General features: G+C 39.8%; 1 long non-coding RNA gene across 1 annotated transcript; it reads right to left on the bottom strand.

The window, feature by feature from the left end:
- Positions 1 to 7,510: 7,510 nt before the first annotated feature.
- On the bottom strand, positions 7,511 to 10,469 carry LOC120440453. The gene is made up of 3 exons (XR_005613263.1): positions 10,380 to 10,469; positions 8,483 to 8,534; positions 7,511 to 8,365 (listed from the first exon to the last, which is right to left on the bottom strand). It is a non-coding gene; the product is annotated as an uncharacterized LOC120440453 (long non-coding RNA).
- Positions 10,470 to 11,316: the final 847 nt, after the last annotated feature.

Raw genomic sequence — 11,316 nt, 5'->3', positions numbered from 1 at the left:
GGTTCTGTCAGCCGACACGTACTAAACTTGCTCCTCTCTTATGCCATCTTTTTCTTTAGTTTCATTAAGTTTCTGCCTCCACTCCTCCTCCTTCTCTGTCAGCCTTGTGAAGTAAACACTGACATTTTAAGAGAATAAGAACACATAATTTGTTCTTCTTCACAGTCACTCTCTTGAAGCTGTCACTCTCTGCCTGTTGATGTGTCTATCTTTTTGTTTCTGCAAAGAGGCCTGTCTGGCGATAATTGTTTGACACACACATAGCTAGAGATCTTAATCTGGCTAATCCTGGATTACAACTCAGATATCGGATGCTCTATGTGAGCGCATGTGTCTGATATTTAGATCAGTGTGAATCCTTTTGCAGTGTATGTTGCTGTGCATGTATAATCTCTTTATGGGGATTTTGTTTTCCTTTACCTTACTATCAAATACACAAGAAAAGGCCAGACAAATGAAACAGCACCTGCAGTTATTGTTTAAGCCTCTGGTCATTGTTGAAATAATGGCTGACTTTTTCAGAGGTAAAGTGGAAGCGCTGCCATTTTTTAACCTCTTAGAGTGGAAGTCAGGATGGATGGTTGGGTATAAAGTCGAGACACACCGATCACAATTTTCTTGGCCAATTCTAACTTCTCATTTTCTTTTCTTTTCTTTTTTTTTTGCTGATTACAATTTTCTCTCCAAGAACAATAACTGACAGCATGTATTAGCAAAAATGAACTTTTCTTCATTTTTGATACACAAAATATTATTTCTATAATAAAGACATTATTAAGCTTCGCAATTTCCCCCAAACTTTGGTAAGTTACAGGATCTTCTCTCTCTGAAAAAGCTTAAAATAAAGCTCTCTGCAATTGGAATGAGATAAAAAAAAATAATGAAATGAAATTTTATAGGCATATTTTCCAATATGCTAATAAATTCACCGAATAACAGGACACTAACGATTTTCTCTTTTTCACTCATTTCTATAATTTTCCTCATGTGTACTTTGATTCGTTGCTCATACCGAAGCTGTTAGCCACTTTGCCTTTGTTAGCTTGTATCCATGTTTAATTTGGTGAAGGAGATTTAAATGTCTGATTAGGTTTGAATGTTTCCATGCTGAGCCTCCTGCGGTTTGCTTTGGCGAATTTTACGTCCTCACTCATAGCAAGGAGCTGCCATGCTAACAATGTTTTAGCATGTGGCTGTGAATGTATATGTGACAGCTTGCCTGTGCTGCTATGTAGGTGTGTGCATACACGATATAGACCAGCTTGTAACTGGATAGCTGACCGGCCAGGTCACCTGTGTAATTGCTGGAGACTGATTGGTCGATCAGTGCACGTCTAGTGTACAGAGGTTTTAAACAGCATGAAGGAGTCAACTTTAAAAGTGTTGTCCTCATTCTTTATTATCACTAATATCTCAAACATCAACATGCATCTCCAAACTGCTGTGACTAAAGTGGTTATTTCTGGTAGTTCCCACAAGACCTTCTTTCTTCCATTTAATTAGATACATATATTTATATATAGTACAAACACTGACAGTACTTTAAAATGTAAAAAAGAATGATTACCTTTGTTTTCATCAGACCTTAACAATAATTCCTAGCTATGCATTAAATAAACAGACATTAATCGATTTAAAGCAAGTGCCAGAATGTAACCCAGACAACGGAAAGCTGCTTTAGAATTAAATATTAGGTATTGCAATAATAATAATAATAATTATGATAATAATGCTATAGATGTTCATCAGTCATTGCACTCAAAGTATGACATCATATTTAAGAATCAAGAAAAGTTTGTCTTATGAAATTACTGATGAAGGATTATCAAAGTGTTCAATGTCAGATGGCAACCTGGCATAAAACAACCACAAGATGAATATTGACAATTATTTAATTCCTTCGCGGCCATCTGGAGAAGCAGTCATCAGTTGTGGTTCTTCTCTTGTTCACGACACAGGAAAGATCCAGCACCCATATTTCCAAGATAAGTCCAGTACTGTCTCATTTCTCTATGGTCTCCTTTTCTCTCATCTCTTTGCCCTCACTCCAAATGCTGAGCAGATGGCCACCTCTCTAAGCCAGGTTCTGCCGGGGGGTTCTTTCATTTTGTTGTTTATTAACCTTTATTTTTAATGAGGAAGCGAAACTCCTGAGATTAAGAAGAATCTCTTTTATGAGACTGTCCTGGACTGACAGCATAGAAGTTTCCCTTTCCTCCCACTGTAGCCAAGTGTGTGTTCATAAGGGATCATTTTTGCTTTCTATCTCTTCTCGTGTCTTGTCACTGACTGACTAATTTCATAATAATAATTAAAAACAAACAAAAAAAACACAAAACATTTGTGCGTCATTGTGCTTACAAGCTTGGTCCTCAAAACAGGAGATTACAAAAAAAGATGCACTGAAAACCAATAAATAAAATTAATGCACATCTAAAATAATACTCTGACAGATAATCTCCACACACTAGGCTTTCCTGTTATACAATAAATTCAAGTATAAACAACTTGCTTTACACCACTTCATAGAGAAATGCTGCCACAGATATAGAAATCTAAAAATATGTGTCTCTCATTGCAAAATGTGCAAAACAGGACAGTTTCTCTAGATTAATAAACTCACTACACATTGTACGGTTTAGGTCACTGACTGTCAATGCACAACATCCTCAAAACATTTCAATTTGTTTTGCAGTTCTCATGCTTTAAAGCTGCACAAGCTGATAAATAACCTCTTATTAGTTCAAAAGGATATATTTGACTTGCACAGGCCCACAGTTCCAAGTTCTTCTCAGTCGTTCCACTGCAGTTGCTGCAGAGCACCAAGCTATTGTTAACGTACTGGTTAGCACAAGTTTGGTTGTGACAATAACTTACTGGTGATTACCGGTACCGGTAATTACCAAACTTTTCATCACCAAACTGTAGTGTAGTGTAACTGATTATAATTGTAAAAATGTGTTATTAGAATCCAGCTGAGCAGAGCAGAGTGATCTTTTTGGAAGAGGGTCTGGACCCCAAGGACCTCCATAACACTGCAGCTGCTGCAGCTCATTTTAGGAATTACTTATTAAATGTATCATTACATTTACATACATCCATCTCACCATCTCACCCTCAACGTCGCAAAGACAAAGGAGTTGATAGTGGACTTCCGGAGGTGCAGAGGAGTACACACCCCCATCACCATCAACGGCGCCGCTGTGGAGAGAGTGAGCAGCTTCCGCTTCCTTGGTGTACATCTGGCTGAGGATCTTACGTGGTCAGTACACATAGACAAAACAGTGAAGAAGGCGCAACAGCGCCTCTTCTTTCTCAGGAGACTGAAAAGATTCGGCATGAGCCCCCACATCCTCAGGACCTTCTATCGCTGTGCCATTGAGAGCATCCTCACTGGATGCATCACCACCTGGTATGGCAACAGCACCGCCTACAACCGCAAAGCTCTCCAGAGAGTAGTGCGGTGTGCTGAACGGATAATTGGAGGTGAGCTTCCCTCCCTCCAAGACATCTACAGGAAGCGGTGCCTGAGGAAAGCGGGGAGGATCATCAAGGACTCCAGTCACCCCAGCCATAAACTGTTCAGACTACTTCCATCAGGAAGGAGGTTCTGCAGCATCCGGTCCCGTACCAGCAGACTGAGAGACAGCTTTTTCCACCAGGCCATCAGACTGCTGAACACGTCATAGACACCGCACCTTCACTACTGGAACTTCAACATTATGCACTCCATACTGTACATTAATGCCACTGTTTTGCACATACCAACCTCTGTATATTTTATATATCTTATTTTATTGTTTACTTTATTTCATTTGTAAAACATGTATATACACACTATATACACACTCACACACACACATGTAGAAAAACATATTTAGTACACACGTTCAGTAATGTATATACCTTTATATATTGTACATATATTTATTACTTTTTAGATTAGCCATTTTTATATTTTGCTTGTTTTACGGTATTGTATTTTTGCACAACTCTGTTGCTTGTGAAGCTCGCACACAAGAATTTCACTCACATGTACTGTACCAGTGTACCTGCACATGTGACGTGACAATAAAAGTGATTTGATTTGATTTGATTATAATTACAGTTTTTCTGTAACAAGGCTTGATTTCTTTTGACTATTGAGACATCTTGAGACAAAAGTCCATCACGAAGGTAAACTTTAAAAGATTGTGTTAAAAGACAAGAAAAAGTTTAAAAACACAACAGTATTAATGTGAAACTGTATCCACTTTTGTTTCAGTGACTTAAAGCATAACCCTTTCTTTCAACGTATCGTATGTTTCTTAGTCAACAGCTTGGAGAGAAAACATCTCATCATTTTGTTTGTGGACAGAAATGAAGACATGATGCATTGAAATGTGTTTCCCTGATGACTGATATGCGAACGGGCGATAAACAATGAAGCTGACTTTTCACCAGAAGAAGTGTGCTGCGTTATTTCCCAATGACATTTTACAAAAACACCAGATTTTATGTAAATTTTACTTTAGCTTCCACCGTGTCCATTAGCGTAAAGAAAAGTGGCAAACTAATGTGGCGTCTTGCTGTTCTTCTGCATGTGTATGCCTTTGTGTGTTTTACTCTCTAAGTACACTATGTTATGTGGCGTTATATTTGTATGAATTCAGCGCGACAGGATTTGTTTTCATTAAGAGCTCTGACATTTTCATTTTTGAGAGAGCTTGAAAAAAAATCTGTTTTCTCCTGCAAATTCTTCATCCCTGACAGCCTAATATCCAACTTTAATAACAATGTAAGAGTGCTCTTTGTGTGCATTGTAGGGGCTTTCAGTGCGTGTCTGCATGTTTGTGTGGAACTGTGTGCCACGTATAAACACATATATGACCTGTTTCCCCTGTCTGCACTGCAAAGGCTTCAGCTTTCCTGCATGACCAAACACACACAATGCAACTGTCTGGGTAACCTGCAGAAACCAAAACACACCCAGTCCCTGACCCAGATGTCTATTATTTGTGTGTGTCACCTACTAGACTACGCACTCATAAACAGACATATCCATGCATGAATACCTGAGAGATATCAGGGCTGAAAATGTTTGAGACCTGAAAGGCACACGGAATAATTGTTAATGTGTTCAGTGATTTAGAAAATATAGAAGTGAATAACTGCATCGGGCACTTTTGACCCTGGACCTGAAATCAATGTGTAAAGTGACTAAAAGTGTTTTGCTGGAAATACAAAGGCCCCCTCACTTTATTCCCCGAGATGCACTTGAGGATCATCAGGTTGATCTTGAACTCAATTTACTTCCTGATAATCACAAAGCGGAGTGAGGTTCAGGCTGGTCTTTAAAGATAATCTTCTGAGATAAACGTAGCTCTCCAGACATAAATGCGGGCTAGCTTTGAAATCTTGCTGCAAAAGAGGAAGTCGAACTTTTTCAGATGCAATGCATCCTTGGCTCATATCTGTATGTATAACACATCATTGAGGTTAAGTGGGAAAGACTGTTGACTGTCGTTTTTCCACAAGGGACATGGAGCGAGTGCTTTGCAGTGACTTGCCAACAAATGTAAACACCGGATAAGATGAAGAAAAATGCCATGGACGGATATACACACACACACACACACACGCGCGCGCGCGCACACACGGCTGGCTTTTTATTTAACAATTAGACCTATTTCAAAGCTATAATTACAGAATCAAATCATGCAGCTAAAAGTATTTACTTATCTGCCTTCACACACATATGACCTTGGCTGACATCAATAGGGTTTAATGCGATGTCAGCTCAACTCAGCTATAACGGTTTCAACTATTTTGGGAAGGCTTTCCACAAGGTTTAAGAAGGTCTTTATGGGAATTTTTGACAATTCTTCTAGAAGTGCATTTGTGAGGTCAGACACTGATGTTGGATTTGAAGGCCTGACTTGCAGTCTCCGCTCTAATTCACCCCAAAAGTGTTCTACTCTGTGCAGGCCAGTCGAGTTCTTCCTCACCAAACTTGCTCATCCACGTCTTTATGGTCCTTGCTTTGTGTGCTGGTGCTCAGTCATGTTGGAACAGGAAGGGGCCATCCCCAAACTGTTCTCACAAAGTTGGGAACATGTGTTGGTATGCTGAAGCAATAGGAGTTGGTTTCACTAGGACTAACGGCCGAGCCCAACTCCTGAAAAACAACTTCACACCATAATCCACCCTTCCCGCCAAACTTTACACTCAGCACAAAGCAGTCAGACACGTAACGTTGTCATGGAAACTGCAAAACTTGTCCAGTGGATTGACAGACGGAGAAGTGCAATTCGTCACTCCAGGGAATATCTCCACTGCTCTAGAGTCCAGTGGTGGCGTGCTTTACAAAACTGCATCTGATGTTTTGCATTATGCTTTGTGATGTAATACTTGGATGCAGCTGCTCGGCCATGGAAACCCATTCCATGAAACTCTCTAAACTCTCTTCTTGAAGTGATCACAGGGCCACATGAAGTTTGGGGCTCTGTAGTGATTGACTCTGCAGAAAGCTGGTGACCTCCACACACTACGTGCCTCAGTGTCCGCTGACCCCGCTCTGTGATTTTACGTGGTCTACCATTTCATGGCTGAGTTGCTGTACAAAGTTCCCACTTTGTTCTAATGCCACTAACAGTTGACAGTGGAATATTTAGTACCAAGGAAATTTCATGACTCGACTTTCCACATTGGTGGCATCCTATCACAGTACCGCGCTGGAATTCACTGAGCTCCTGAGGGCAAAATGCTTTACATAATACCCATAATAAAATTCAAACACAAAAAAAAACTGACGACAATTTTTAAAATTGAGCCATTCACGACAGGCAGCAGGTCAGTATATTTAGGCATGTAGACGTGGTCGAGATTGTCAGCAGAAGTTCGAAATGAGCATTCAGTATAAGTGACTTTACAATTAGACATGGCACGGTTGTTGGTGCCAGACAGGCTGGCCCCATGCAGCCATCTATAGGGTTAACAGAGAATGAAGAGTCTTTATTTCTGCTGCAACATTTGGATGATTGGATCAGAATTTACTGCATGAAAGCAAAGATCCATCTGTACCCATCTTCTGATGGCTTCTTCCAGTGGCATGTAATCTCAGATTGGTTTCTTGAGTATGATAGTGAGTTCTCTGTACTCAAATAGTCTCAACGCACCAACTTTGGGATGTGGTGGAACAGGAGATTGACATCAAATATGTGCAGCTGACAAAATAACTGTGATGTTGTCGTGTCAATAAACCAAAATCTCTCAGGAATGTTTCCAGGAAATTGTGGAATCTACATCATGAAGAAATAAGACAGTTCTGAAGGCAAAAGGGGATCAGATCTGGTACTAGCAAGAAGTAACCAATAATGACGGATACGTGTATTTTATGTCTTTTCCCCCCCATATATTTATATATTACTAGAAGTTGTCATTGTTTAAATAACATATTGTTTTATTTTAACACAGAAATAAATTGATGAGCAGCCATCTGCTGTGAGTGCTTCGGAGTGAGGAAAGAAAACAACTACGAGGGACAAAAGGGACAGTGGATGGAGAGAAAAAGGGGCTGAAACAAGTCATCTTTTCCCAATTTTATCTTTGCTGTAGTACTAATTTTAGTGTTTTTTTTTTTATTTATCTTAAGGACAATCAATCAGTTTTTGTGGCACTTATGCAGCAACAGCACAGTTTTTAAGAGCATTCAGAAGAAGCTGTTTTTCTTTCTTCTTTTTTCTTCTTGGTGCAAAGGTCTTCAGATTTCTCTTTAATATTGCTAATTGGTTCAACTGGTTGAACCAATTAACAATATTATGAAGAGAATTTCAGAAGAGGGTTCCTCATGGGCCTGAACCTCAATCATTAATTAAGTTTCAAAACGGAGACTTGAACCTCACATATCGGGAGTGTTTTATCCTTGGCCTGAACTTCCGTCAAGGGTGGAGGTTCAGCAGGGGATGATGTGGAGCCTTGTGTGTAGGTTCTTCCTCAGCAATGTTTAAGTCATCTTGAACCTTTGCCAGTCTTTGAGCAGCAGGTGCCATATGATCTGGCTTTTTGGGGATCTGGGGGCGAAAGATTTTGTTGTTCTTTGCAATCAGCAATTGTAGTGAGCAGAATGTCTTGTTGGTTTATTTCTCTTATTTCTCTCAGGATGTCATGTCTCTGTTGGAGCAGGAGAAGATGGCCTAGCTTTCCATTGCTGTGAGAGTTTTGGAGACTTGATACTAAGTGGCCCTTGTAATACTAGTGGAGCTTTTGAACTGACTCTGGGATGTCAAGGTCCCAGGATCCCCACAGGACTTGGGGAACTACCTCTATCACCACTTCCTGTGCAGTGAGCAATCTGAAGGTCTGTGTTTCCCGCTGTTGCCCACACCTATGCAACAAAACAGATTTAAAGTGCAGTTTTGTTTAGAGGTTATATAAAAATAATGAAAAAATAAACCAATCTACATATTACTAAAAGTCTTTCTTGTAAGATTTCTAGTCTTACCAGTTTCAGAAGCGACTCATCTACATCATCAGAATCCTCCAAACTTCAAAACCTTGAAAGAGAAACAAAACATTTAACCCTCATTACAAACAGACTTTCAGGTGTGAGGTGGATGGTCTGCATGTATCTTTGTTACAAAGACAAGTGGACCAAAATTCCTCCACAACAACATGGGAGACTGATGAAGTCGTACAGAAAATGATTATTTCAACCTAGTGCTGATCGTGGGGTTTGCATTTTGTTTGCTGCTTCTTATACACAAATGACAACTGTGTCATGTTTTCTTGTTCAACTAAGGTTGTATTGATCTACCGTATTTTCTGGACCATAAGGTGCACCGGATTAGAAGGCGCATTAAGCGAAACAAAATCAGATAAGTCAAACTTTACTCAACTCATTCTTCTTGCTTCCTCCACTTCCGTACCATTGATTCATTAATGTTGAGTTCTCTGGCAGCTGCTCTATTCCCATGTTGTTGCAGTATATTAATAGACTAACCTCGTATTGTGGATGGATTATCTCAGTTGTTTTCCTGAATGAAGTTTGGTCCGTTTACAGCATCCTGCCATGTGATTGCATTTGTCCCTAACCATCAGGAACCCTCACGTTAAATTTTATCGAGTAGAAAAACGTTAGCGTTCATCCTCCAGCTTCATTGTTTATGTTATGCTAACATAGCTGTGTCACTAGCGATCACGTAGCAAATCATTATATACCAGCTAGTCCAGTAACCCTACAAAAGTCACTGCTGTTTAGTTTTCTGTCTTCATTTGTTGGAATATGTTGGAAGTGATAGGAGAGCTGTATGTTTTAATTTTTTCAGAAATCTCTGTGTCAGAACATGCTATATCATGTTTAGGTGGAAACTAGCAAGCTAACTTCCTGCTAACTTCTAACTCCGTTAAATTTAATAAATTCTGTTTTCATGGATGCCTGGATGTTAAACTTAATTGTTACACCTGGTAAAGCAGCAACGCTGATTATTTTATTAAAGATGAAAGAATTTAGATGGTTTTTGACTGACAGTGATGCCGCAGTGTTCGTTTGACTTTGGGACCTGAAGCGGACGGAGTTTTGGATCCTGATTACTCTGCGAGGCTCCTGACTCTGGCAGCTGTAATGCTTTGACAATCCATCAAGCGGTGCGACTTTGTAGCTTACCAAAGTCGTTCTAAAACATTTTTTGACAGATTTTTGAGCGCTGTGTACCACATGAAATTGGTTCAAGGCCAGTAAGCACAACCAGAGTTCATACATAAGGCGCACCAGATTATAAGGTGCACTGTCGATTTTTGAGAAAATTCAAGGATTTTAAGTGCGCCTTATAGACTGATAAAAAGGCTGGACGATTTCTACGTTACATCCTTGAACTGATAAATGATCTGGTTTCTTTTCCACACAGCTGTAAATGCAGGACACACTGGATGGATTTTCTATCATGAGAGACAAACAAGAAAATTGAGAACCTTGTGGACTTCAAAATTAAACAAAAAGAAGGTCCCCTTTCTCTGGTTTGAAAGTCAAAATAATCATGATTGTGTTTGTAAAAGACTTTGTCTTAACATTCTTGAGTAACTTTAATATACTAATAATATGGACAATGGACATGATAAACACAGCTGGGCAGTGGTGCATTTTATTGCTGACAAGTTGAAGTTTTCCATTTTTCCCCACTTTCAGCAAACTTGAATGTCTTTCATGAATAAGTGATGTATGCTCATTTTAAAACCTAATCACAGGACCAATAATGTTACCCATTCATCATGAGTATTTTGGGGGTTTAATCTTGTCGATGGAGACTAAATCAGTGGTTCATGGACAGAACTGCATCAGAGGAATCACAAAGGCGTACAGTCTGACATTATCCAGACAGTTTGCAACAATTTCAGTTACTTACAGCGTTATCGGTCCCAGAACAGTTTACCCCACTTGCCTATAAAATGGAACATAAAAAACATTAGTGTATAGTGTTTAGTCAGGAAAGTTGCCCCAGTGGAAAGAAGATGCAGAAGCTATTATTGGATAAAATATTTTTGGCATCAACCCTGCCGGTAGATTTAAAGGGAATGAGCTCTTTAGCTCTGACACAGGTCATGGTGAGGTTGCAGAAGGGGAAAGCTGAATGATCGTAAACTGTAATGACAGTAACAGGACAGTTTCAGTGAGTCATTCACAGGATTTCCTATGAAATAACTCGATGACAGGCCTTTTTGGAAAAATATTTAGCAGGGACACAGGATGATGGGAAGTTCAACTGTTTTTTCAGTGTACAATCACACATTCAGAAATCAAGTTAGATTAAAGGAGAGGAGCAGAGCAGGCCGGTGTCTGACTGTCAGTTCATCCTGCACACATTCAGCTGGCTGCGACTCACTGTCTGTCAGTACGTCCGCTCCTGTTTTTCCCTGTTTGTGTTTTAATTAGTTAATTAGTGCTGGGACATTGTGGTGACTGTTGTCGGGCAGCTTCGGGCTTTATATGTAAACACCACCCCAAGGACTCCTCCGAACACACACACACACAAATGCATGCACACAAAGAGGCGAATGCGCACTCGTACACATATGCATGGAATTAACATTTAGAAAGAAAAATATCAACAAAACCAGGACAAGGGAGCATGGTACTGAGCCAAAGTCTTCAAAAACAACTTCTGACAGAATTCTTGATGAGTCTGAATAAAACAGCACGAAAATGAGAGGGTGAAAGCAGAAAAAAAAGACATGAAAACATCATTCTCTCCCCCTGTGTGTGCGCGTGCTTGTGCGCACACGCATCAGTCCTGGCTTTCATGTTCACGACTGTGTCAACAGTAACTAGCAAAGAGATTATTC

The sequence above is a fragment of the Oreochromis aureus genome, linkage group 6 (assembly GCF_013358895.1).
Source record: "Oreochromis aureus strain Israel breed Guangdong linkage group 6, ZZ_aureus, whole genome shotgun sequence".
Classification (NCBI taxonomy): domain Eukaryota; kingdom Metazoa; phylum Chordata; class Actinopteri; order Cichliformes; family Cichlidae; genus Oreochromis; species Oreochromis aureus.
Note: the sequence above shows the minus strand (reverse complement) of the source record. Positions and strands in the feature narration are given on the sequence as shown.